Here is a 24,983-nt window from a genome sequence, read left to right on the forward strand (position 1 = left end):
ATTTTATGGGTTGCCTTGAGCCCCTTGGGTATATCTATCTATGAATTGCTAGTCTCACGCCACTGTGTTCTGCAAACCTTAACTCATATTTTCCTTATAACAGAATACATCATGAATATTTTTGCCATCCCTGTATCTTTCAGTTTGTTTTCATTGGATAAATAACTACTGTCAGAAATCTTAGAATTGGAGGGTAACAAGTTATTTAAAGTCAACTCCATGCAGGATGGATGAATTCCTTCCACAACATCAAGAGTGGTTATTCTTACCTTGCAATGACAACTGAAGTGACAGGGAACATATTACTTAGTGGTTAGATAGTAAAGATAACATATATTGGGAGCATCCAAAGGGTGCTGCCAGTTAGGAAAGAATTTGCATCTTCAGTCATGTGTGCAGCATTTTACTGCCTTTTGCAAATGAATAAATAGAAAAATTGACTTAGTCTTTGAATGTTTCATTTAGTATTTACATTCTAGAACATATTTGAAGGTCATACTGGTATCTGTTGATGGAGTACACACAAAGCTATTTGATAACTGTATAAAACTTCATGTCTGGTTCCTTTGGGTGGGGGAGTGTGTCACGTAGGAGGTAAATTTTGTATAGGAAAGAAGCTTGAGTCACCTAAGTTCACTATCCTTCACAGTACAATTTTTCTGTTTTCTTGTCTAGGGCATTTTGATGATTCACTTAAAAGAAAATAGCCATTGTCTGTCTTTCACCAAAGGAAAATGTTTATTTTATGGGAACTTTTTCTTTAGTCTGCATTGTCAGAAAGTATGAAGTTCCCTGTAACATGATATGATACACCTTTTTTGTTTTATGTTTTGTCTCTATAGGATCAAAATATTCAGTGTCACATCATGTCTTCATTTCTTATAAGTGGAATGTGAAACAATCTTCTAAATAAAACCTTCATACCTTCCATTTTATGAGGAGGAATGCTAAATAAAATTTAATCATAATAAAAATAATGATAAGTTTTACATAGCTCATGAACTTTTATAAAGCATTTAAAATTTCTGTCTTGTTTTTTATCCTTACTAAAACTTGGGATGTAGGTTATGTTATTATCCCCATTTTTACAGAGAAAGAAAACAAGGTAATGTTTGATGTTAGATTTTATTCCAGGTCCAGCACTCTATCTCCTGCACTACTTAGCTGTATCACTGGTATAACATGATGTCAAAGTTTCAAATGCTCATTTATGTTTTTAGTTATTAAGATAACTAAAAAATACTATTATATTGAATATTCTTTCTATGATGAAGTGCTATAAATAATTTCCAAGCATTCTTCAGCTGATGCTGAATGGCATATACATTCTGTATATACATATGCAAATAAACACAGAATTTATTGTTACTAGAAGTAAAAATGATCTAAGTGTTTTCTCTTTGTATTGAAGATGTATAATAAAATTATCCTCAAAATATCAGGTGGTACAATGCTTAGTTACAGAAAATTTGAGTTCAAATCCTTCTTCAACTGACCCTGGGCAAATTATTTAATCTCTGTCTACTATTGAAAGGGAAATATATGTGAACATTGAGAAAATCTGCTTTTCATTTGCCATAAAAAAGATTTATGATGATTCTACCTCCATGAATGTTTGGTATAGGAATGTAAATTATTTTGATACATAATAGAAAAATAATGGTAACAGCCAAATCTGTCTGACTCCAACCTAGTCCTGTTTGTAGCTCCTCTGACATTGGGGAACATAAAGAATAGTGGTTCATCTATCTCTGACCTGTATAAAAATCTAAAACTTTCCTTGATTATGGATCCTCCTCAAAGCAAATTAATTATAGAATTATCTTGTTGAAACCCTAAATGTGAATATTTGTAGCCTGGGGCTTATATGGTAGCTTTTTTGTTTGTAGATGTTCAATAAATGAATAATATATATTCCTTGCCCTCAGTGGGCTCATATAAAACAGGCACATAAAAAGATGCCCATCTCATAATCCATTTCTGAACTGATGCTACTTTGAAATTGATTAAGTTATATTGTTTATCTCTCCTTTTAGAAGAGGGATCCTTAACCATGGTACATAGATAAATTTAAGACTATCTAAAATTTTGTTTTTTTTATATATATTTCAGATCACTCCACTTCAATTTAATTGGTTTTCTTTGTAATCCTGTTCATTTTATTTTATGAATATGAAAGCGCAATTTAAAAAAAAAAACCCTTACCATCTGGAATCATTACTGTGGATTGGTTCTAAGGCAGAAGAGTTGTAAGGGCTAGTTAATGGGGGTCAAGTGACATGCCCAGTGTCACAGAGCTGGGAAGTGTCTGAGGCAAAATTTGAACCTAAGACTTCCTGTCTCTAGGTCTGACTCTCAATACACTGAGCACTCAGCTGCCCCCGAAAGCATGATTCTTAAAAGAGGTTCACACACATTACCAGAGTGACAAAAGTGTACATGATAAAAATAAATAAATAACACTCCCTGTTCTATAATCTCATTGGCAGCTTCCATAGTTAAAGATCACACACTTCTGTAAGTTACCTAGGTCTACCAACATATTATGGATTCATGAAAAAAAGAAATTGTATTTTTCTATATGCACTTCTATTTTTTCTAATGCTTGAGTAATCTTTAATATTTCAGTAATCTTTGATATCAGATGGGGAATCCAAGCTCGTCTCCCATTTTGTAGGTAGTCAGTGAGAATTGATGTGGCCTAAATTTCATTAACCTGAAGCCAATTTGATGAGGTACCTCTCTAGACTTTGTTGGGCTGCTTATTAGATGACAGGTAAATGGATATACAGTCCCTCATCAAGCCTATACTTGAAACTTTTCCAGTTTGGCCTCAGGTTAACACAGCCTTTGGTAACCCAGGGTCACTTCCATGTCAGTATGAGGCATCAGAGTAGAATTTTAGTGGAGACGTTTGTATAAACTGAAGAATCAAAGACATTTTTTTTTACTTCAGGTTTTTTATTTTGGTTTCTCATTTGATTTCCTTAAGAAATAAACTGGTCCCTCCTCAAATGCTTTCTTCTTCATGTCAATTTGAGTGTTTTTAATCCCTAGATTTTCAGATGTAAGAGGCAGCTCCTTTTACACTGTATTTGTTTGTGTCAGTGTTTGAAAGTGTGGAGACCATGAATTCCTTATGTGTCTCTTAAATATACAGTAGGCCTCTTAGTGATAGTGAGTATTCATTTTTTCAGGCACAGTGAGGAAGGAAAAATTTTTGTTTAATTTCTAGTGGTTTGTTTTTAGGCATTTCCCACAAAAAGATGAACAAAACCCTTCAAAAGCCATTCCAACTTACTAATTTAGCAAAAAACACTGACTTGTACATCCAAAAATAACATGGAATTAAAATTAGTATTTCAAATACTTACACAAATTGTGCTTTTTTCTGGATGAATCATTTTGATGATGTAATTCATAATTCCCTTGTATTATGAGAGAGGACGGGCAGCACATAAGGATAAAAACTGTTTTCTCTTTAGATTTTCCTTTCTTTTGCCTTTGTACAGGCTGTTGACTAGGTTTAGGATATACCCTTTCCTCACCTCAGTGTCTCAAAATACTGTTTGCTTCAAAATTCAGCTCAAAGGCCACCTCCTACATGCCACCAGTTTTTATCTCAGGTGATAGTATCTCGCTTCCAAATTAGCTTATATTTGTTATGTATTTGTCTGACTTTTTGTAGCCCATTTGGGATTTTATTTATTCTGGAGTGGTTTTGTATTTCTTTCTCCAACTCTTTTTATAGATGAGGAACTGAGGCAAAAAGAGTTAAGTGACTTTCCCAGGATAAGGCAGCTATGAAGTATCTGAGGTCAAATTTGAACTCAAGTCTTTCTGACTCCAAACTGGGTTCTCTATTGACTGTGCCATCTAATTGTCATATTTTTATAGAAACAAACACATATGTACATATGTGTACATATATTCAGCAATTAATGCATGTTTATTTAACTAGATTAAACTGGATTCATACAACTGGAGGAAATACTTGAAAATTAGACCATCCCATTTATTTTGCCCATATCTGAATCTGAATAGCTAGAAGATCAGAATCTGAAGTCCACAGGTTGTGGTCATGCGACTTGCTCAAGGAGATAGATTTGGTTTGCCTTTACTTGGGGATAGAACCCAGATTAGATAGTTAATCCATTCTTTCTATTGTGTACTGGTTTTATTAGTTTTGTTGATTATAATAAGAAAAGTCTAGAAATTAATATTTTGTTGTATTTATTAAACCCTTTCTTTACCTCACACCTCCTTCTCAATTTGTATTATTTTTTGGATATTGAAAAAAGGAGTATAAACAATGAACATGGACTATCTTTGGTGGAAAATCATGTGACCTGATACTTTCAGGAACATAACCTCAGTCAAAAATCATAATAAATAAGTTGGAATTTTCAATCCCAGTTTCAAACCTAAAAAAAGGAATTCTTTCATTTGAGCATAAAACAGATGAGAGAAGGTAAGCAGCAGTAGGGGATGGTCTTATCATAAATGCAGATGTTTTGGGGGGTAGCATTTGGTGTAGATATGTATGTGAAGATCCTGACCTTTGCCCTGATAAGATTGTAAGATAGACTGACTTGGGAAGAGGAGCATCATGGAGATGGGACCCCAGGTTATGATAGCCTGGTAGTATGGGCCAAAAGATATCCTTCAGCAAAGACTATAAGATGAGGCATAGGAACAACAGCTGCAGGAAAAAAGCTATCCATTCCGTATCTCCACTTTCTCATGGTATCACACTGGGGGGAGGGAGGGGGAAATCTCCATTTGCCTTGTACTCATTTCAATTCTGTCTAGTTAAATATGAGGAAACTGAGTCTCAGCAAGATTAAATATCTTGACTAAGGTCAGTTAGTACATGGCCAAGGCAGGATAAGAATTCATGTATTCATATTTGTTGTCCATTGTTCTTTACACTGTTATTTGCTGAATCTTGTAAAGAAAGGTTCTTTTTATTTATAATTTTGAGTCCTATTGCCCCAAAATTAATTTTACTCTTACGATAGTTATGTATTAAAATAGTATACAAAATTTATTTATAATTTTTCTTTAATGCTTTATTAATAGTAAATCAATTAACTTATCTAAGCCACCATTTCCTTGCCTGTAAACTGAGGAGAAGATTATATTTTTTCTCCACATGAATATGTGACACATCAATTCACTCTTGTAATAGAGCATACTTAATTTTTTGTAAAAGAAAGTAATTTTAATAGAATCACTGTTCTTGCTATAGCAGAGTTTTCTATAGTTTGAAAAGGTTGAATATCACAAACAACTATGATTATATCTAATTCAGTTGCACAAACATTTAGTGTGGCTATAATATGTAAGGTACTATTAATGGGTCCTTAGGATACAAAAGCAAAAATGGAAAAATGTCTTCCCTCAAGAAGCTTATATTTTTCTAGAAGTTTCATGAGAGAGATAGTGGTAGTTGCAAGGTATACACAAGTAAATTAAATAAAGTATACAAAATGAAACCAAAAGTCTTTCAATACAGCAAAGAAACTAACAAGAGGAGGGAACAGAGAAGGTCTCAGTAATAGATACCATTTGAACTGTGATTTTTTTCTTTTTTTCTTTTTCCTTTTATTTTGGCTTTCATACTGGGAAGATGACTATTTCATTTATTTGTGATTTTTTGTTACATTTGAGCTCCAAGTGATATCCCAACTGTATCCCAAACTCCACATTAAATAAGGCTGACATTTGATACAGATATATATGTGAAATTATAGAATACATACTTTCAAATATCTGTACCATCTCTGGAGGTGGATAGCATTTTTCTTGATAAGATCTTTTTAGTTGTTTTGAATGTTCATATGGTCTAGAATAGTTTAGTCATTAGCAATTACCATTCAAATAATATTGCTGTTCAGTAAACAACATTGTCTTTCTTTTGAGCTTTTCATTCTGCATTATTTCATGAAAGTCTTTCCATATTTTTCTAAAATCAGTCTGCTCATCATTTCTTTTAGCAGAGTAGTATTCTATTATAGTCATGTACAATGACTTATTCAGCCATACCCCAATTGATGGGCATCATCTCAATTTCCAATTCTTTGCCACCACAAAGAGAACTGCTATAAGTATTTTAGAACATATGTGTTCTTTTCCTTTTCCCCTGATTACCTGATGAAACAGACTTAATAGCAGTATTTTCAGGTCAAAGGCACACAGTTTTATTAACTCTTTGGGTATAATTCTGAATAACTCTCCAAAAGGATTGGATCAATTCAGAATTACTCCAACAGTGTATTGGTGCCCCAGATTTTCCATATTTCCTCCTGCATGTGTTTTTTCAATCCCTTCTGCAATTTTAGCTCATCTCTTAGGCATGAGATGGTCCCTTAGAGTTGTTTTAATTTGCATTTATCCGACCATTAATGATTGAGAGCATTTTTTTGTATATGGAATTGGTTCTCTTTTTCTAAAAACTGCTTTTTCATGTCCATTGGTCATTTATAAATTTAGGAATGAATTATATTCTGATGAACTTGATTTAGTTTTCTACATATTGAAGATATGAGGCCTTTATCTGAAAAAGTGAATATAAAATGTTTCTCTCAATTTTCTGCTTTTCTTCTAATCTTGACTAAATTAGTTTTATTTGTACAAAACCTATTTAATTTAATATAATAAAGTGTATCCATTTGATATTCCATAATGCTCTATTTCTCTTGTTTATTCATAAATTCTTCTCTTATCCATAAATCTTATAGGTAATATGTTCCATACGTCTCTAATTTACTTGTGGTGAACCATGAATTTAAAATAGTTAGGGATTCTAAGAGGCTCCATGAGGTAGAAGTTCTTCATCTTGGGTCCATAGACCTTCAAACTCCAAAGAAATCCATGGCTGGATTTTAGTAGGCCCATAACTTGGGCTGGGAATGGGAAAGCATTATACCTTAATTTCAATATAATTAGAGTCTTTTGTATTCCTGTATATTTTATGCATTAAATTCTTTTTTCCTGAGAAGTTCATAGGCTTTAGCAGATTGTCAAAGAGGTCCATAATATTAAAAAAAAGAATATGAATCCTTGGGCTATAATAAAGATGAAGAACATTCCATATGTGGGGGACCATTGTTCAAAGATGTGGCAAGAGGACATATGTGAATGACTATGAGATCAGTGACTTGAATAGATAGTTAAATAGTGGGTGAAGGAGATATAAAGGCTAGAAAATAATTTATCTTAAAAAAAGTTCTTTTGATGTCTTTATTTTTAAAGCAACTATTTCCAGCTATACTAACATTTCTTTCCCTAACCATGAACCTTTCCTTGTAACAAAGTTTATGATACTCTGATCCTCTAAAGGAAAATAAAGCCAAATAAACTGAGAATGACCATATTGGACAGTATATAGGCAACATTCTGCATCTATTTTCTCTTCTTCATAAAAAGAAGTACTTCTTTAGCTCTTCTTAGAGCCAAGATTCATTTCAATTGCTAAATGTTTTGTTATATTTTAGCTGTCTACTTTCATAATAAATTTGATAATAAAAAGAAAATTACTTTTTTCCATGAAGAGTATGTCTCTGATTCTTTAGCCATTATTAAATATGCTGTCCTCAAAGAGTAAATCATTAATAAGAATATTCAACCATATTTCCCTGCAATTTAATTTGAAAAGAGCTTAATTATAAGAAAACAATATGTATTCTAAAAATAAAATTCTTATCATTAAGAAATTATTCTGCAAATATTCCAGCTAATTACTATAAATTATTCTCTACTAACTTAAGAATATAATGCTCCTCTTTCAAGTATGAACTTATTCCCAGGGCATTAGGAGAATCTGACTATCATTTTCATGAAGTTTTTTCCTCTTTCAGTAACTTCTGTTATTCTAAGGGCCTCTACAGGACTTAAGCATGCAAAACAGAAAATTATATTACTACAGGGAAATTGTTTTGTACCTTTGAGATGGAACTCTCTTGGTAACTTAAGTGTTATATACATGTAGACTAGCTGACATTTTCCTCCCAAGAAATTTCATGTATGCAGTTAAAAAAGCTCTTAAATTGATTAAGGATTTGTTATATATTTCCAGAAGCACTCATGAGTACTTTTATGGTTACAAGAGTACCGTGCATTACAATGCCAGAACCCAAGGAATCCGCAAGAGACCTTCAAAACCATACCAGAATTCCTCAGTATGCCATATAAACATATGGAGCAGTCGAGGAGAAAAACAAGTTAGGTAGGTCCTAAGATGGTAATATTTTAACAGGCCAGAATATTAACTTAATACTTTTTTTCTATGGATTGCAATTTCATCATTGGCTAAACAGAATGGATAAAAATTGTTATTTTACTCCATACATAAATGTAAGAAAGAATTTTATATTATTTAGAGAGTTGCATCATACAAGATACTTTTTTCATATATGATATATCTATCTTTTAATCAAAGAAGGTAAAACTTTTTGAAATAATTATTTTTTAAAGATCTTTTCCCTAGGAATGGATTGAATTGTAAGTAATATAATGTCTTTATAGTTTGAGAAAGTATGGCACTGTAAAATTAAATATTTCCCCAAAGTTATATAGTAAGACAGTGGCAGAGTTAGAAATATAGTACATTTCATATTGTTGAATCCCTGGCATTTCACTAAGCTTTTTTCTTTCTTCGTTCCTTCGTTCCTTCGTTCGCTCGTTCGTTCGTTCGTTCCTTCTTTCCTTCTTTCCTTCTTTCCTTCCTTCCTTCCTTCCTTCTTTCTTTCTTTCTTTCTTTCTTTCTTTCTTTCTTTCTTTCTTTCTTTCTTTCTTTCTTTCTTTCTTTCTTTCTTTCTTTCTTTCTTTCTTTCTTCCTTCCTTTCTTCCTTCCTTTTTTCCTTCCTTCCTTTTTTCCTTCCTTCCTTCCTTCCTTCCTTCCTTCCTTCCTTCCTTCCTTCCTTCCTTCCTTCCTTCCTTCCTTCCTTCTCTTCCTTTCTTCCTTCCTTCCTTCCTTTCTTTCTTTCTTTCTTTCTTTCTTTCTTTCTTTCTTTCTTTCTTTCTTTCTTTCTTTCTTTCTTTCTTTCTTTCTTTCTTTCTTTCTTTCTTTCTTTCTTTCTTTCTTTCTTTCTTTCTTTCTTTCTTTCTTTCTTTCTTTCTTTCTTTCTTTCTTTCTTTCTTTCTTTCTTTCTTTCTTTCTCCTTTCTGACATTTATCATGTGACTGCTCTAATAGCTAGAGATTGGTTTTGCTCCCAATCGAGTATCTTTTTAAGTTTTAAATTTAAAATTTTTTAAATTTAAAATAATTTAATTTTAATAAATTAATTTAATAAAATACTGTAAATTTAAAATAAATTTTAAAAATTAATTAAATTTTTAATTTTTAAAATTTAAGAACATGTATAGGAAAACTATGCAGGATTGAAGACTCAGAGGAAGTATTACATTATCGACAAAATGTTGAATTTGGGGTTAGGAAGACTTGGGGTTCAAGACTTGTCTGAGACACTTGTGAACTTAGGAAAGCTATTTATCTCTCTTGGCCTCAATTTTTATATCTGCAAAATGGAAATACTTCTAACACTTAACCTGTCCTAGGGCTTGGGGATGGAGGGGTGTTGAATCAAAATAAATACTTTACATAAAGCACATTGCAAACCTTTACCACACTATATAAATGTTTTCTATAGACATATTTTGGGAGAAGAAATAATTTAAAAAGTTATAGAGATTACTAAAAAGGATAAAATTAAAAGCCACACTCCCTCACTATTGGCTACACTAATCTGCCAAAGCTTAATGTCAGGTATCAAAGTACAGTACAGAGAGGTAGGAAGCTCTATAGCAAAATATAACAATGGATTCATGGAATTACCAGCTACCCTAACCTCAGGATCATTATGCCATACTGAAAGAATAATTACTTCTAATATTAAGAAGAACTGGTGATATTCTGGAGAGCAGGATGTTGTCAGAGAACAGTATGGCAAGGGAATTGTAATCTATATTACATGAAAAGTCCTGAAGGAAAGCATATTTAAAAAGTTTTTTCTGAGGATAAAAACAAAATTCATGCAAATGTTTGAACATATTACCTTTCTTCTTTTCTGAAATGCCTTTTTTTTTAAAACTTAAGACTATTGCCTTACTTTATCACACTTCTATAAAGGAGAAAACCTGAAACCTCCTAGAAAAGGCCACTTTTTTCATAACAGTTATCAATAGAATTAATGAAAACACTATATGTAATAAGATCTTGTATTTTTCTGACTTTCTTCAGTTAAAAAAATTGTCATGATGTACTAAAATATGGTCAATTCAATTCAGGTCATTTTAAAGTGGTGCAATGACAGTGTCAATCCTTTAGTCAGGAAGACTTATGTTCACATCCAGCCTCAGATTCTTACAAGCTGTAAAATCATCAGCAATTCACTCAACCTCTCTCTGCCTCAGTTTCCATATCTGTAATGTGTGGATAAAAATACTACCTCCTACTTAGGGATGTTGTCATGATCAAATGAAATAATATTTGGAAAATGCTTTGCAAACTTTAAAGTGCTATGTAAAGATTATCTCACATTATTTTTATCATTATTGCTATTGTCATTAATCACCTATGAAGCCAATTGGGCAGCCCAAACTTCTTAACTGTTCTACTCATTTAAAGAATGCAAAAAATTATATTTTATTTTTCAACTATATTTATTCATATTTCAAAGGTGTCTTATAGTTAAATGTTATTTAGTGTTAAACAGTGACCCAATGAGGGAGAAGGAAAAGGAAAAACAAAAATATACAGTCTCCTGTCCATGTAATTAGTCTACTAATAACTGCTCATAGTAGAATTAGATACTCTTGGTTTTCACATACTGTATACTATAGGCAGACAATACTAAGTTATGTGAAAAATTAAAGCATAATGGAAAGGCTCTGAAAAACTTCTTACTTCAATACTACTTTGCCAGGTATAAACTGTAAATTTTTTATAAAATTTCTCCCATGTTCAGAGATGCCTCAGATGTTAGATGCCAGAATATAAAAAAGATATAAAAAGTACCTAGAGGACCAAATTCAAGAAATCTTCCCTCTTTGTGCCATCATAATTAAAGCCTTTAGTAGAGACCATCAGACATTCAGGTACTATAATGGCTATATCTTTAACAAAAATGATCTAATTTTTAAGATCTGTAAGCTTCTGTTTCTGTAAGATTTGAGTGCTTCTGTTTGGTATTGGCAAATTTGTGAAGAATAAAGGAATAACATTAGGAAAAAGCCATCAGGATAATTGACCCTATTAATAACAAAACCTACAGAAACCATATGATAATCTTGATAAATACAGAAAAAGTTTCTACAAAATTCAACAGCCATTCTTATTAAAAAAAAAAAACTAGCAAACATTGGAATGAATGGGACCTTTCTCAGAATCATAAATAGTATCTGTCTGAAACCATCTGCAAACATTTTTTGTAACAAAGTTTAGAAACCTTCACTTCCCAATAAATATTATCTGCAATAGAAGCTGCCCCAATAAAATCACAAGTGAAGTAAGGATGCTATTGTCACTACTCCTCCTCAAAATTGTACTAAAATGCTAACTATAAGAACAAAAGAAGAAATTGAAGAAATCAGAGTAGGCAATAAAGAAATAAAGCTTTCATTCTTTACAGGTGATATGATGATATATTTAAATAATCCTAAAGAATCAGCCAAAAAACTTATCAAAAACATGTAACAACTTTAGCAAATTTGCAGGACATAAAGCAAATGCATATTTACACCAGCATGTCTCTAATATTACCAGTAGAGCCCAACAGCAACAATAGAAAGACATGTCACAGTTAAAATAGTTATAGACAATAGAAGATACCTGGGAGTCTACCTGACAGAAAAATCTAGGAATCATATGATCACAACTGCAAAATACTTTTCACCCAAATAAAGTCAGATCCAAACAATTGGGAAAATATTAATTTCTCATTGGTAGGCCAAGCCAATATAATATAAATGACAATTCTACCTAAATTCAGAGTAAAGGAAGCCATCAGTTCAAACTTCCTTTAACAACTTTTTAAAAGAGATCTAGAACATTTAAACTGTCTACAAATTTTTTTATATTATAAGAAGCTTGTAGAATTGGTGCTGTCATGGTGCAATTAAAGCAGTGTGGCCTCGTGGCTGGAGAACTGGCCTCAGGAGTTAGTAAGATCTGTGCTCAAGTTTCTCTTCTGATATGTACTAGCTCTATGATTCAGGATGCTACAGAAAACTGTCAAATTTATAGGTTTCAGAATCTGTACCAAATGACATTAGCTATATATTCTAATTAAGGGTTTTTCCTTTTAAAAAAAGTCTGTATACGTGAATCTCTTGTGTAGTATATCTATCTATACATTTGTCTCTCTAATCTCATTCTATATGTACAGATATATTTTATGTACTCATGTATATGCCTCTATGCATGTATATATGTATAAATACATATGTATTGTGTGTGTGTGAGAGAGAGAAAGAGAAAGAGAGAGAGACAGAGAGACAGAGAGACAGAGAGACAGACAGAGAGAGAGAGAGAGAGAGAGAGAGAGAGAGAGAGAGAGAGAGAGAGAGAGAGAGAGACTATATTGATGTGGCTCACAGGGAGGCAAGGATAGACATCTTTAGTGTTTTCTCCCATTCTTCTGGCCAGAAGTAGACCACTTTGCTGTCCTCAGAGGGAGAGGGTACTGAGTTAATCTTTCTGCTGCCTTAAATGTTGTTAGTCTAGCAGATTTAATTTTAAGTTTTAATCTAAACTTATCACCATTATATAATGAAAAATGTGGGAGGGAAAACTTTATGTTCAAGGCTTGACTCCCATCTTACCAAATACCAGTTTCATAATTAGCATGATATCCAATAGCAAATAAAAGTATGCATCCCAGTAACAAAACAGTAATCAGAGAAAATAAACATATGAAGTCATATGCTAGAAAATGCAGACTAAATGATCTCTCCCATGGTGAGTGGGGAATTTCAACTCAACAGAAAGGGAGAGCTCCAAACCAAGGAAAAATTCCCCCAAATATTTAGAATTTTTAAGCTGTGGATAGGGTCATAATAGAGCCTACCAGCTTCTTTTATGCCTACTTCTTCATCAAGTCTTTCTCTCTCATCAATGAACTAAAGAGAGGCTGACATCATGTATCTTTCTTCTCAAAGTTGGAAGCCAGAAGAATTCAGAATCTCTCTTCTCTTGCTCTCATTAACTCCATCCTGCCCATTACACACATGTATGGTGCTGACTACTCAGACTCCTCCAATAAGAAGAGAATTTCATAACAATGGCCTTGGGGGCTCAGGTTACAGTCATATTTTCTACTATTTTGGATTATAGACATTTACAGCAGTCATGTCTATGATTTGTATGATAGCCAGTTCCTGGCAAAAAAACAACAACATAAACTGTAATTATAGCATTGCTTCTATGGGAAACTGTGATTCATTTTACAATGTGGTTATGAGAAAAAATATTGGTTTGAAAAGCAGTGTGAATTATGATTTGGTAACATTTAAGTCCATTTTATTTGTTTAAAATTTCTAATTACTTTACTGTAACTTAAAAGTACTCTATGTTTTATTATTCTTACTTATATTCTCTGTTTGAGATGTTATTAATAGATGAGGAGCAGAAAGAAAATAAAAGGCTTTAAAGTCGTCAGAATTGAAGTTAAAGCTTGTTATTTTTTAAAGTAAAGTATGTAGCTCACTGATATAAATAAATACCAATCCAGCAGAGTCTGCATTCTAGTGGGGGCCAAAATAGGACAGTCCCTTCTCCATTGGAGAGCTGTTTATTTTGCTATTAATAATGGAAAAGGGAGACCTTCAGAATATTTGCTTTGGGGCCCAGAATTCATATCCACTGCTGTAATTATATTGCTTTTCAAATATTCAGACTTTTTTTTTCCTTCTGGCCATACAGGCCAGAATTTTGGTTCAGAGCTGAGGAAGAGGAGAACAAAGAAGATGAGAAAATATTTTTCCTCCAGTTTATTTAAAAAGGGAAGCTAGGAATGATGTGCTTTCACCTACCTTTGAAATTTTAAAACAGTCTAGCCTCTAGGATGTAAGCTACACAAGCAGGTTGAATTATACTTTAGGTTTAAAGAATGGAGCCTTTTTCTTTCCTTCTGAAGAGCTACGATTAATTTAATTTATTTTCAGAATATCATCTTTATGAGATTGATAGGACCAAGTTCTACTAGCTCCATTTTGTAGATGAAGAAACTTGGAGATACAACATAAAAGCAACCATGCAAACTGAATTGCAGGGCATAGAATTGCTTTGACATTTAACGCATAAGCTTCATTTTTTGTTTACATGATAGCATATCTACCTAATATATTGAACTTTATTATTGTATAGGAAAAAGTGAATTAAAATTTTATTCTTGGCTAATTACAGAAGGCCACAGATATTTATCCTTCTTTTCTTCCTAAGAATCATAAGGCAACAAATAGCAGTTTTGGAAGATGTAATATTTGTCAATGAGGAAGGAAGAACTATGAGGTAATAAGGAGAAAGGAAAATGTTTTGACTACTCAAAGGAACTTTATCTGAGCTTCCTCTATCTCTACTTTTGTGTTATCAGGCATCAAATGTATTTTCCTTTTAGAATCTGGTCTTAGGTAATGCTTGAACTTCAGGATTTTAACTCTTTTCTTCCTAGATATCTTTCTCCATAGGGATAATGTGGATGTTTGTCAGGGTGAAGATGTTGTTTGTCCCATCTGTTTATGTTTTTATAACTCTATAACTGAACAATACTCATTTTTAATTTTCATTAGTTTATTATTAAGAATAAGGCTGTGTAAAAATTTCCTCTAATCAATTGTTACAAGTATTTATTGAATGGTCATTATATCTATATAACATTATACTGGAGATGGTGAGGAAGCAGAAAGAATATAATATATAATGTGGGTTTTCAGATAAACTCCTATTTTAGTTAGAGAGAGAACAAATCAAAAGAAATATGGCAAAGTAGAAAGTGAAGGAAAGAATCAAGAGATCTGAGTTTCAACACTGGTTCTACCACCTATTAGCTTTTTGAAATGTGCAAGTCATTTTTAAATTGCTGTGTCTCAGCTTTCTCATCTGTCAAACAATAATAAGAATATGTGTGCTGTCTATTTCACAGAGCTGCTTTGAGGAAAATGTTTGGTAAAACTAAAAGTGCTAGGTAAATGTGATGTGTTATTTTAATTCTAGAATTACCAGAAAATTTGATAGAAACTATTAGAACATGGCGTGGAGCATACATTCAAAATAAATATAATACTTTGACTATGCTGTGATACCATACATGTTTTAAAACAGAGATGAGGGAAATTTATATTTATTTATTAATAACATTAATAAATATTTATTTATTAAATTTATATAATATTATATATTTATAGTCATAGAATCTGTTATAATGTAGAGAAGAACTTATTTTTTTTTAGGTAAAAGAGAGAAAGAAGAACATTCCATGACAAGGGAAGCTACATGACATGGGAAGAGACATGGAATAATTGTGGTAGATTGAAGTTGACTTATGAAATTCTAATTAGCAAACACTTCAAGAAAATTAAATTTAGAATTGTTTCACACCAGTTAGTCACAGTAGTTATTTCATACTAGTTAGCAGAGTAGTTCAGAGAATTGAAAGCTAGGATGTATTAGAAAACAGATTTGGATAGATTACTTGGCAACATATCTGAAGAGCCTGGAAGCCTAACAAAGTTTACATTTGATGAAAAAAAAATTGAGATTGCTAGAAGAATTTAAAATAGTGCTGTGGCCTGTCAAAATTGTGTTTAAGGAAAATTAGTAATATATCAGCTTTCAGGATAGATCTGAGACTAATAAGACTACAGTTATGAGACCTGTTAGTGACAACATGTGGTAATGAGAACATGTGCAAGGAAGGTACCTGAGAATTGGAATAAACCAGAGTAGATGTGAGAAATCAATGAAAGGCAATTAAAGGTTGGAGATTGCCTGGTTGTGGAGGATAAAGCCAAAAACTAACTTAAAGGTACAAAGTTTTGAAGTTTGCAAACCTTTATGAGTAGGGAAATCATAGTGACATTTATAGGAATGAAATTGCTTTTTTGTTTTTGTTTTTGTTTTAAAGGGTCTATGATTTTAGTTTGGGATGTGTTGAATTTGAAAGCAAGGAAGACATCCAAGTGAGACTATGCATTGGGCAGTTATGGATATGGAAAGTGGACCCAAGATAAAATAGTATAAAAATTTGGAAAACAAGGTCAAGATTTGGAAGTTATTAGTATAGAGGTAATAGTTGAAACCTTGAAAATGGAAAAAAACTCTATTGAAAAGACAAAAAGACCAAAAGACTGAGCATTGGTGCATATCAAGGATTAATGGTGGGAGGAATGTGGGCTTCATCAAAAATATAAAAAAATATTCTTCACTACATATATCTTATAAATATTTTGAGGTTGGACAGAAAGAATCTTAGAATACTTGTATTTATAGATTTTCCTAGTCGTTTGAACAATACTATCTGTGAAAATAAGCATATCATTAAATTTATGCATGGTAAGTTAAAAAGATTAACTATCATATTAACAGTCAGAAGTTTAACATATCTGTCTAAGTTGGAGAGGTCAGAAATACACTGAATAAAATGGCAAAGTGAATAGTGAAAGGAAAAATAAATTGTATGAATATGAAATAAGTGGTGACTGATTAAATCACATTAAATTGCATTTTTGTTGTTTATTCTTTTCAGTCATATCTGACTCTTTGTAACCCCATTTAGAGTATTCTTGGGAAGGATAGTAAGAATGGTTTGCCATTTCTTTTTGTAGTTCAATTTACAGAAGATGAACTAAGGCAAACAGGAGTAAGTGACTTAGCTAAGGTCACACAGCTAGGAAATATCTGAGGCCAAATTTGAACTTAAGAACATGAGTCTTCCTGACTCCAGGTCCAATACTATAACTGCTATGCCTCCCAGTAATCACAATTGGTTAAAAACAGAAATCAGAGAGCAAGTACTTAATAAGTGAAATTATCAGCTTTAAAATCAATAGAATATAGAAACCATTGAATAGCATTGTCATCATAATTGGAAAACTTCTTAGACTCCTACAAAGTGCTCATAAAATTTGGGCTGAATGTTTAGTGGATATAGAGCTGGTCTTGGAAACAGGAAAACCTAGGTTCTTGCCTTGTTTCTGACATACACTGGATATATGACCCTGGGCAAGTCACTTAATCTCTTAGTGCTCTAGGCAGTTATTTAAAATCTAAATTACAGAGAAAGTGTCAACCAGCACTAATAGGGACAGTTTCCTCATTTGAGATTTCACTATATCAGTGAAATCACATTCTGTTCCTCTCCCCCTGGCTAGGACAATGCCACTCAGTTAGTGGTTATTCGGAAAATGTAAAGAAAAGATCAACTGAGTCCATCTCTGAGCTATCAAAATGCAAAGATAGGGAGTTTTCAAGTAAATTTAAGGGAAAATGAGTCATAGGATTCAGAACTTGAAGAGGGCTTGAAGTCCAACCTGTCCAATATTACAGTTGAGGAAACAAATTCCAAGAAGTTTATGTTATTTTTCCAAGACTCACAGGACCTAAGTGGTAGAATGAGGATTCAAGTCTGGGTCCTCAGGTGATGCCAAATCCAGGGCTCTTGACTGTCTGCAAAACTACCTTTGTAATATAGAATTAAATGAGTAAAGAGTTAGTAAAGATGCTATAAATGAAATGGTTGGAGGAATGAATTGATATAACATCATTTGGAAAAGCTGAGTGTGAAAGCTAATGATAGCTCTCACAACTTACATTGGGTCACAAGTGCCTGATTTTCATTTCCAGAAAGGCTAAAAAAGCAGAAGTATTGTGTAAGGGATTAAGGGAGGGTATAAGCACTTCCTGATAGACCCAAGGTTTGTTAGAAACCTGAATGGGGCAGTTAATAAATAGGATGGTTGCCAATCCATACATTTATTGTTGATGTTTCGTTTTAACACTTTGTTTATCAAAATAGAATTTGATAAGAACTATTTGGTTTTCAAAAATCCATCTATGCTTGTTAGAAGATGGTCTTGGAATTCAAAATTGCTTTGTCAATATTCAAAGTAACAAACTGAAATATATTTTATGTGCCTATAGTAAAAGAATCTCTAATTCTGAAATATATATTTTGCATATATGTTTATGCATATCCATATATAAAAAAATCCTATCTTACTACTATGCAAATTATAAATAATATTATAATAACATTTAAATATATTTGTGGGTTGGTAAAAATAATTTTGTCCTATTCAAGGAGTTGAGGAGGGAATTAAGTTGCAGGCCTGGCAAGCCATGCATAGATCCTAAGTTTCTCGTCAATCCTATTTTATTTTTTTGATAACCAGTAAAAAGGAAGAATTTTAAAAAGCAAATATCATATGAACCCTAACATATGACCCTTCCTTCTCCTTGCCTGTATTATGCAATTGAGTGGGATACTAATAATAGCCTTCTAGGATGTACTTCATGATTCCCTTTTGTGGAAAAGGTAGAAGAGTGTTCTCTCCGAGATCTTTCCAGGTTGAATTCCGTTAAAAACAAAAACAAAAACAAAAACAAAACGTTTTCACTAAACAATTTTTTTTCAACAGAATGACAAAACCCAATTTAGAATGGTTTATAGGGAACATTTAGTAAGGCATACCTCACTGAGAATCTCATCTACAATATCCCTGACAAGTGGTCATTTTTCATATTACTTCTCTGCAATGTCAACTATTCTCACAAACCACACGCATTTTAATCTCAAGTAATATTTATTGTTTGAGATTATAACACAAAGAGAAAACCAATCAGATGGCTCCTGATAGGATTACAAGAATAATAATAGTAATAGTTAGCATTTGTATAGTGCTATAGTGCTTATTATGTGTGAGGCACTGTGCTAAGTGTTCCATGATTGTTTTCTTATTTAGTTTTCACTGAAATCTAGGTGATGTTATAATTTCCCTGATTTTATTGATGAAGATCCTGAGGCAGACATTAACTTGCCCATAGTCACATAACTAGTAAGTATTTGATGCTGGGTTTGAACTCAGATCTTTCTAACTCTGGATCTGGCACTCTTTGTACTGTGTCACCTAGCCACCACCAATTATAATATGATCATATTCTATCTACAACTTAATAGGCTCAATACTGTCTAAATAGTAGGGAAAGAGGTTCTAATTCTCAAACATTTTCATAAGTGTATGGCTTAAGCCCAGTCACTTAATCTTTCTAGGTCTCAGTTTCCTATCTGTACTATAATCTAATGTCCTGCTCTTCTTTTTTAAAATTTTTATTTAGAATATTTTTCCATGATTACATGATCATATTCTTTTGCTCCCCTTTTTTCTCTCCCTTCCCAAAACCAACAAGCAGTTATACTGGGTTATACATGTATCATTGTTCAAAACCATTTCCATGTCATTCATATTTGCAGTAGAGTGATCTTTAAGCATTAAAACCCTCATCATTCCTACTCCTCTTATTCCAACTTTTTTGGTGGTTCCTTCCTGGTCAGCAGGGATCTTGCCTTCAAGATAAGCAAAGACCTAGTTCAAAGAAGCAATACACTGACAACAAAGGAAAGCATTTGTCCACACAACTCCATTCACTGTTTTGGGTATGCAAGGAAGACCCAGTAGGTAGCTTAGGTGCTATCTTAACTGTGAAGCATTCTGTGCTCTCCATGCTATTTCCCCTTGACTCCTCCTTCCCTTCATCTGCAGGTTTCCTTTTACTATATTCATTTATACACACATCGTTCTCCATAGACTAGAATAAGTTTAGGGAGAATAGGGACTCATTTAAAAACCAAAGCAAAATTTATATCATGCCAGCACTGTAGCACACAATGTCTTGCACACTGAGACACTTTTAAAATGTTTGTTAAATTTTATTAATTAGCCTGTTTGATTTCTGTACTGAATATCTCACTGATCTTTAAAAATATGTCATTGATATTGCTTCAAAATACTAACACACCAAGATGATGTCACTGACCTAATTATTGACAAAGCGTGCAGTTTCATTAGATTTTCCAGTACTGAGGGATTTCTGCTGAATCATTCCCGTCTCTCCTGTGACTAATGGCATGTGTAAGATTGCTGGCTGGGATTAGAGATTCAGGGTAGGACCATGGAACAGAGAAAGCTAAACAGTTCACAAGGGCATTCCACCTGACCCTCGCTTCATTTGTACCAAATTCTAGCCACTGAGAAATACTAACCACAGATTTCTGGGTCGTTTAGTACAAGAAGACACTAAAACTATCCTTAATAACTATGAACTCCTGTTAGACGTGAAAGTATAAATTACTTATTTAAGCTCAGAGAACTTACAGTCATCTAGGCAATGTTATTTATAGCTTAAACCTAGCTATGGAAGTTATAATGGAAGTTTTTTTTTTCCTTTCAAAAATTGTGGAATTAAATGATTTAGAAGTTTAATTCAGTTCCTAATAGACTAGAGTGAAACACAAAGGTTATATTACCTACCTTGTTGTTCCCCTACTCCTTTAAAAATATTATTATTATTACCTACTCCATAAAGCTTCTTCTGATATCATCAGGGTTTAGTGACCTTTTTGGACATGATGTATACTGTGTTTTATAATAACAACAACATTTGGATAGAACTTTAAGGTTTATGATGTATTTTTTTTCTTAATTAGTCTGCATATCAATTCTGGGGAATATGCATTGATTAGCCCTATTTTACAGATAAGATAATGGGGGCTAAGGGAAATTTAATGTCTTGTCCTGAACTCACAAATAATAAGTTCTTGAGGCAGTATTATAACTCTGGTCTTCCTGATTCCAAGTCTATACTCTCTCCACTGTGCCACCTAGCTTCTTTGGGTCTCAAATGTGATATTGTATATATATTTTTGTATGTATTATGTATTATATATGATACAGTTATATGTAGTTGGGCATTTCATCCAGGATCTGGCTTAATAAATTTTTTTTGCATATGTAGAATGAATGAATGAATATTTTCTAAAGAAAGCAATGAAATTGTTTCATTGTTTAAAGATGTTAACATATAAAATGTAAAGTAAGAACAGAGAGTATCTACTTCTGAGTTAGAACATGTACAGTAAGAAGGTAAAATTCAATGAGCAGTTTTTAAATTCTTAAAGATAATATATTTGGGAATGGCACAAAAGTCAGATATGTATTGTTAATAAGCAGTCATATTCTTCTTCAAATATTGTTCTCTGGTTCCCATTTTTAAAAAGCGTAAAGTCACAAAGAGGATTCTGCCTCTAAGGTAAGACCACCTTCTCAGAAAAGACTATAATTTTCTCTATGTCATGTCATAGGGAAGCAATGTAAATAAAACAAAACATCTCATTGTATACAAAAACTCAAACAGAATAACAACATTAATAATCACAATAATAATAATTCTATAATTCGGAAGGTACTATCTTAGGAAGAGCAGTAAATTTTATTAGAATACCTGATCAATATGAAGGCTAACTAAATGTGTTCTGGCTAAAGGAGGTACCACTATTTTCTTGCCAAAAGTGTCCAGTCTTATCTTTCTCTGTATTTTTTTTAGCACAGTTGCCTTTCAGCACTCAACAAATGTAAATATGATTAGAAATTCTTTGCTACATTTCCTTACCAGAAATGGGCATTACATAATTTATAATCCCAGGGAATTTTTAGTACCAACAGACTTAAAAAACTAAGTATCAACAAGGGATAACTGTCTAAAATTTTCAGCATGAAAATTCCAATATTGATGTTAAAGATGGAAATTTTGAGATTAATGAAAAATACTATGGTATCTAATTCATTTCTTTATAACTAGCTTTCAAAATAACTCATTATTTTGTTACTAATGAAAGAACACTTTGGCCCCATTGCAAAGAATGAAGTCAGGTCAGGTGCTCCTTTGTATTCACTATGGCTCTGTTTCATGGACACTTTGGCAGTGTTCCTTTGACACTGTCAGGGAACAGAGTCAGGTGCATGGTCAAAGAATGCCCATCTCTGCCTCTCTGAATAGTTGGCTATAGAACTGGGGATGGGTGATCTTTGCCCTCATCTTTGGCTTCATTCCTTGGCAATGCCACTTGATGGTTGGAACCAAAAAGTACCTAACCCAGCTTCCCAACCTCATTAATGAGAGTTGAAGGGCAATGGAAGTGGAGAGAGGAAGAATGGGGAATGGGGAGGTAATGTGAGAATACTACACCTTTCTTACTTAGCATTGTTTATAATGTATTTTGCAAATAATGGACAATAATTTGGGGGAAATCACTGGTTATGAGATTGGTATTTTTCTCTAAAATCCCAGTTATCCTTTTAGGTAGTGTATTGTTTGGGGGTGTGTGTGATTTTTTATTCAGGTGCTTACAAAGGAACTTACTAACTACTGCTGTCATTTTCACTATAAACTATAATGGTAGATTTTTTTTTGGAAAGTCATCTCATTTCCCAGGGTTGAGTATATGGTACATGTGTGTGTATATGTGTGTGTGTGTGTGTGTGTGTGAGAGAGAGAGAGAGAGAGAGAGAGAGAGAGAGAGAGAGAGAGAGAGAGAGAGAGAGAGAGAGAGAGAGAGAGAGAGAGAGAGAGAGAGAGAGAGAGAGAGAGAGAGGAGGGAGAGAGATGAAATAGGTAAATGCTACCCTAATGAATTCATCTTCAACTTGTATAATATCTTTGGCATAGTGCTTTTAAAATAGCAGGTACATATTCAATATTTATAAAAATGAAGTTGTGTTCACCAAAATATTATTCTAGTGCAATAGGAAAACATATGGAGATGATAACAGGACATGTAAGGAACTCATCAAGTTTAGCACAAAGGATACTTGGTTTGGAGTCAGAGAAATGGGTTCAAATCTTTTACTTACTACTTATGCAGTGTGAGGAAAGGTTATTAACCACTCAATTTCTTTATAAAATGAAGGAGATGAACTATATAATTTCTAAGGTCCTTTCTACTTCTAAAGCTTAAGTAGCATTCCTTATCATACTATAACTATAGAATAACATTTATCTGAGATATATAATAAAGAAGCCATTCCATTGAATTACTTAGGGATCAATAGTAATGGAAGCCGAGGTAGCTTGATTCATTTCTAAATCTTTGTCAGCAATATTATGTTATTTTGGTTTCATGACTCAGATTTATCTCTTTTTTTTTACTTGTATGCTTGTTTCCCTTTCTTCTTTCTAAATTATAGTAAAGTGGATAGAGTATCTTACTTTGAATTTTGTTGTATTTGTTTACTATATGTGTGACCCTAGACAAATCATATAAACTCATCTTTCTTCTGCTGCAAAATGACTGTAATAATAGCATTCACCTCACAGAGTTGCTGTGAGACTTACAGAATTAATAATATATTTAAAGTTTACCCAAACCGTTAAAATAAAATATAAATGTTAGATATTTTGGTGTCATGGTTGGACCATTATAAGGCACAGCCATTTCTTTAGCTAATTAGGTTTGATATCTGTCTTAATGGTTGATGTGGTAAGAATTAGAAATATTTAAATTATGAATTGCTCTTGACTCTTTTCTCTCCCCATACTAACACTGCCTTGTGTGAGGACTTTTTAAATATGTTAGAAGCATACTTCTTGGACAGAATCAAGAAATCTAATAGATAGGCTGCTTTTATCCATGTTGGCAACTTTGAACAAAATTATAAAAAAACCTTTTTTTATTATGAGTAAGATTTTGATCATGAAAAAGTCATAGTGATCCCTGTTTTAAACTCACCTGACAGGTAAATTATTGCTTAGTAAGTAAATTACTAGAAAACTAGAATATTGCCTCATAATAAAGCATTCTTAATTTTATATCTTTATTAGGGATTAGCACTTCCTTTATCTCATTACAATGTTAATATTTTTTTCCTCCTTGGAGAATCAAACATTGAAGGATATTGTAAAACAATTATTTCATAATTATAATATAAAACACTTATCTGTTTTGCAATTAGCCTAGGTAGTTTAACAGTTCAGTAAAGTAAAGTCATTGGACTCAAAGTATTTTAGAACACTAGTATGTTTGGCCAGAGAAAAGAATTACACTGTCACTATAATATGGTTAAAATTAAAATAACTAAAATTCTGAGGAAAGCAACACAAGTAACTACAGCAAATATTTTCAAAACTGTCATAGAATACTAAAACTGTTGGCTAAAGAAAAGCAATAATTTATTTTTGTAATTTAAATGTATGCAAAAGATCTTCTGATCAACAATGCTATCAGTTTAATAATTATTGTTATTTATATTACCACATGTAATTGTGTATAACTATAATTATCAACAATATTAGGATTAATTGTCAATAATAGCCATAATAAATGTAAACTATAGAGATAGTCTTTTTGGAAATACATCTTTTCTTTGCCAGAGTTACATAGTACTTGGCTTTTTTAGTTTGCATTTCATTTTCTATACTTTAATTTAATCCTAAAGAGAAAAAACACACACACACACACACAAAACATCTTTAACATAGCTTCAGCCCAAGAATGGTGCATATTGTGATAGTCTGTGTACTTACGATGAATTTTTGATGATTTATAAATTTCAATATTAATAATCAGTTGGCAACAGTAGTAGTAGCAGTAGCAACAGTAGTGGTAATAGCCTTGGTGTCGTCATTGCTAACATATAACACTTTGACGTTTGGAAAGTGCTCTCTATATATTCTCATTTGATCATTTTAACTGAGACTGGAAACAGACTAAGACTAAAATTCTATATCATCAGAGATCAAGGAAAGATCATAGGAACTTCCAATTCTGGAGGCACATACTATTATGTAGGCATATAGAGTTATGGGATTCTCAGTTGGCTTGAAAGAAGCAGAGAGTGTTGTCTAGCTCAAAAAAATTGTTAAAAGAAACAGAAACTCAAAAAGTGAGGCCTAGGGAGAAGCTTTAGGCTTTAACATGAGAATAATTAAAA

At 32.6% G+C, this 24,983-nt stretch overlaps 1 protein-coding gene across 18 annotated transcripts in view; it reads left to right on the plus strand.

Moving 5' to 3' along the window:
- The window catches only part of EYA4 (EYA transcriptional coactivator and phosphatase 4), a 378,081-nt gene that overhangs the window by 59,251 nt on the left and 293,847 nt on the right, over positions 1–24,983 (plus strand). For 2 of the 18 annotated variants that reach the window (XM_056818809.1, XM_056818810.1), the window contains exon 2: positions 8,081–8,230. The exons of the other annotated variants lie outside the window; for them this stretch is intronic. The gene's annotated coding sequence lies outside the window, so the exon portion shown is untranslated. The remainder of the gene's footprint in view (positions 1–8,080; positions 8,231–24,983) is intronic. 18 annotated transcript variants of the gene reach the window in all.

Source organism: Monodelphis domestica, chromosome 2 (genome assembly GCF_027887165.1).
Source record: "Monodelphis domestica isolate mMonDom1 chromosome 2, mMonDom1.pri, whole genome shotgun sequence".
Lineage (NCBI taxonomy): Eukaryota > Metazoa > Chordata > Mammalia > Didelphimorphia > Didelphidae > Monodelphis > Monodelphis domestica.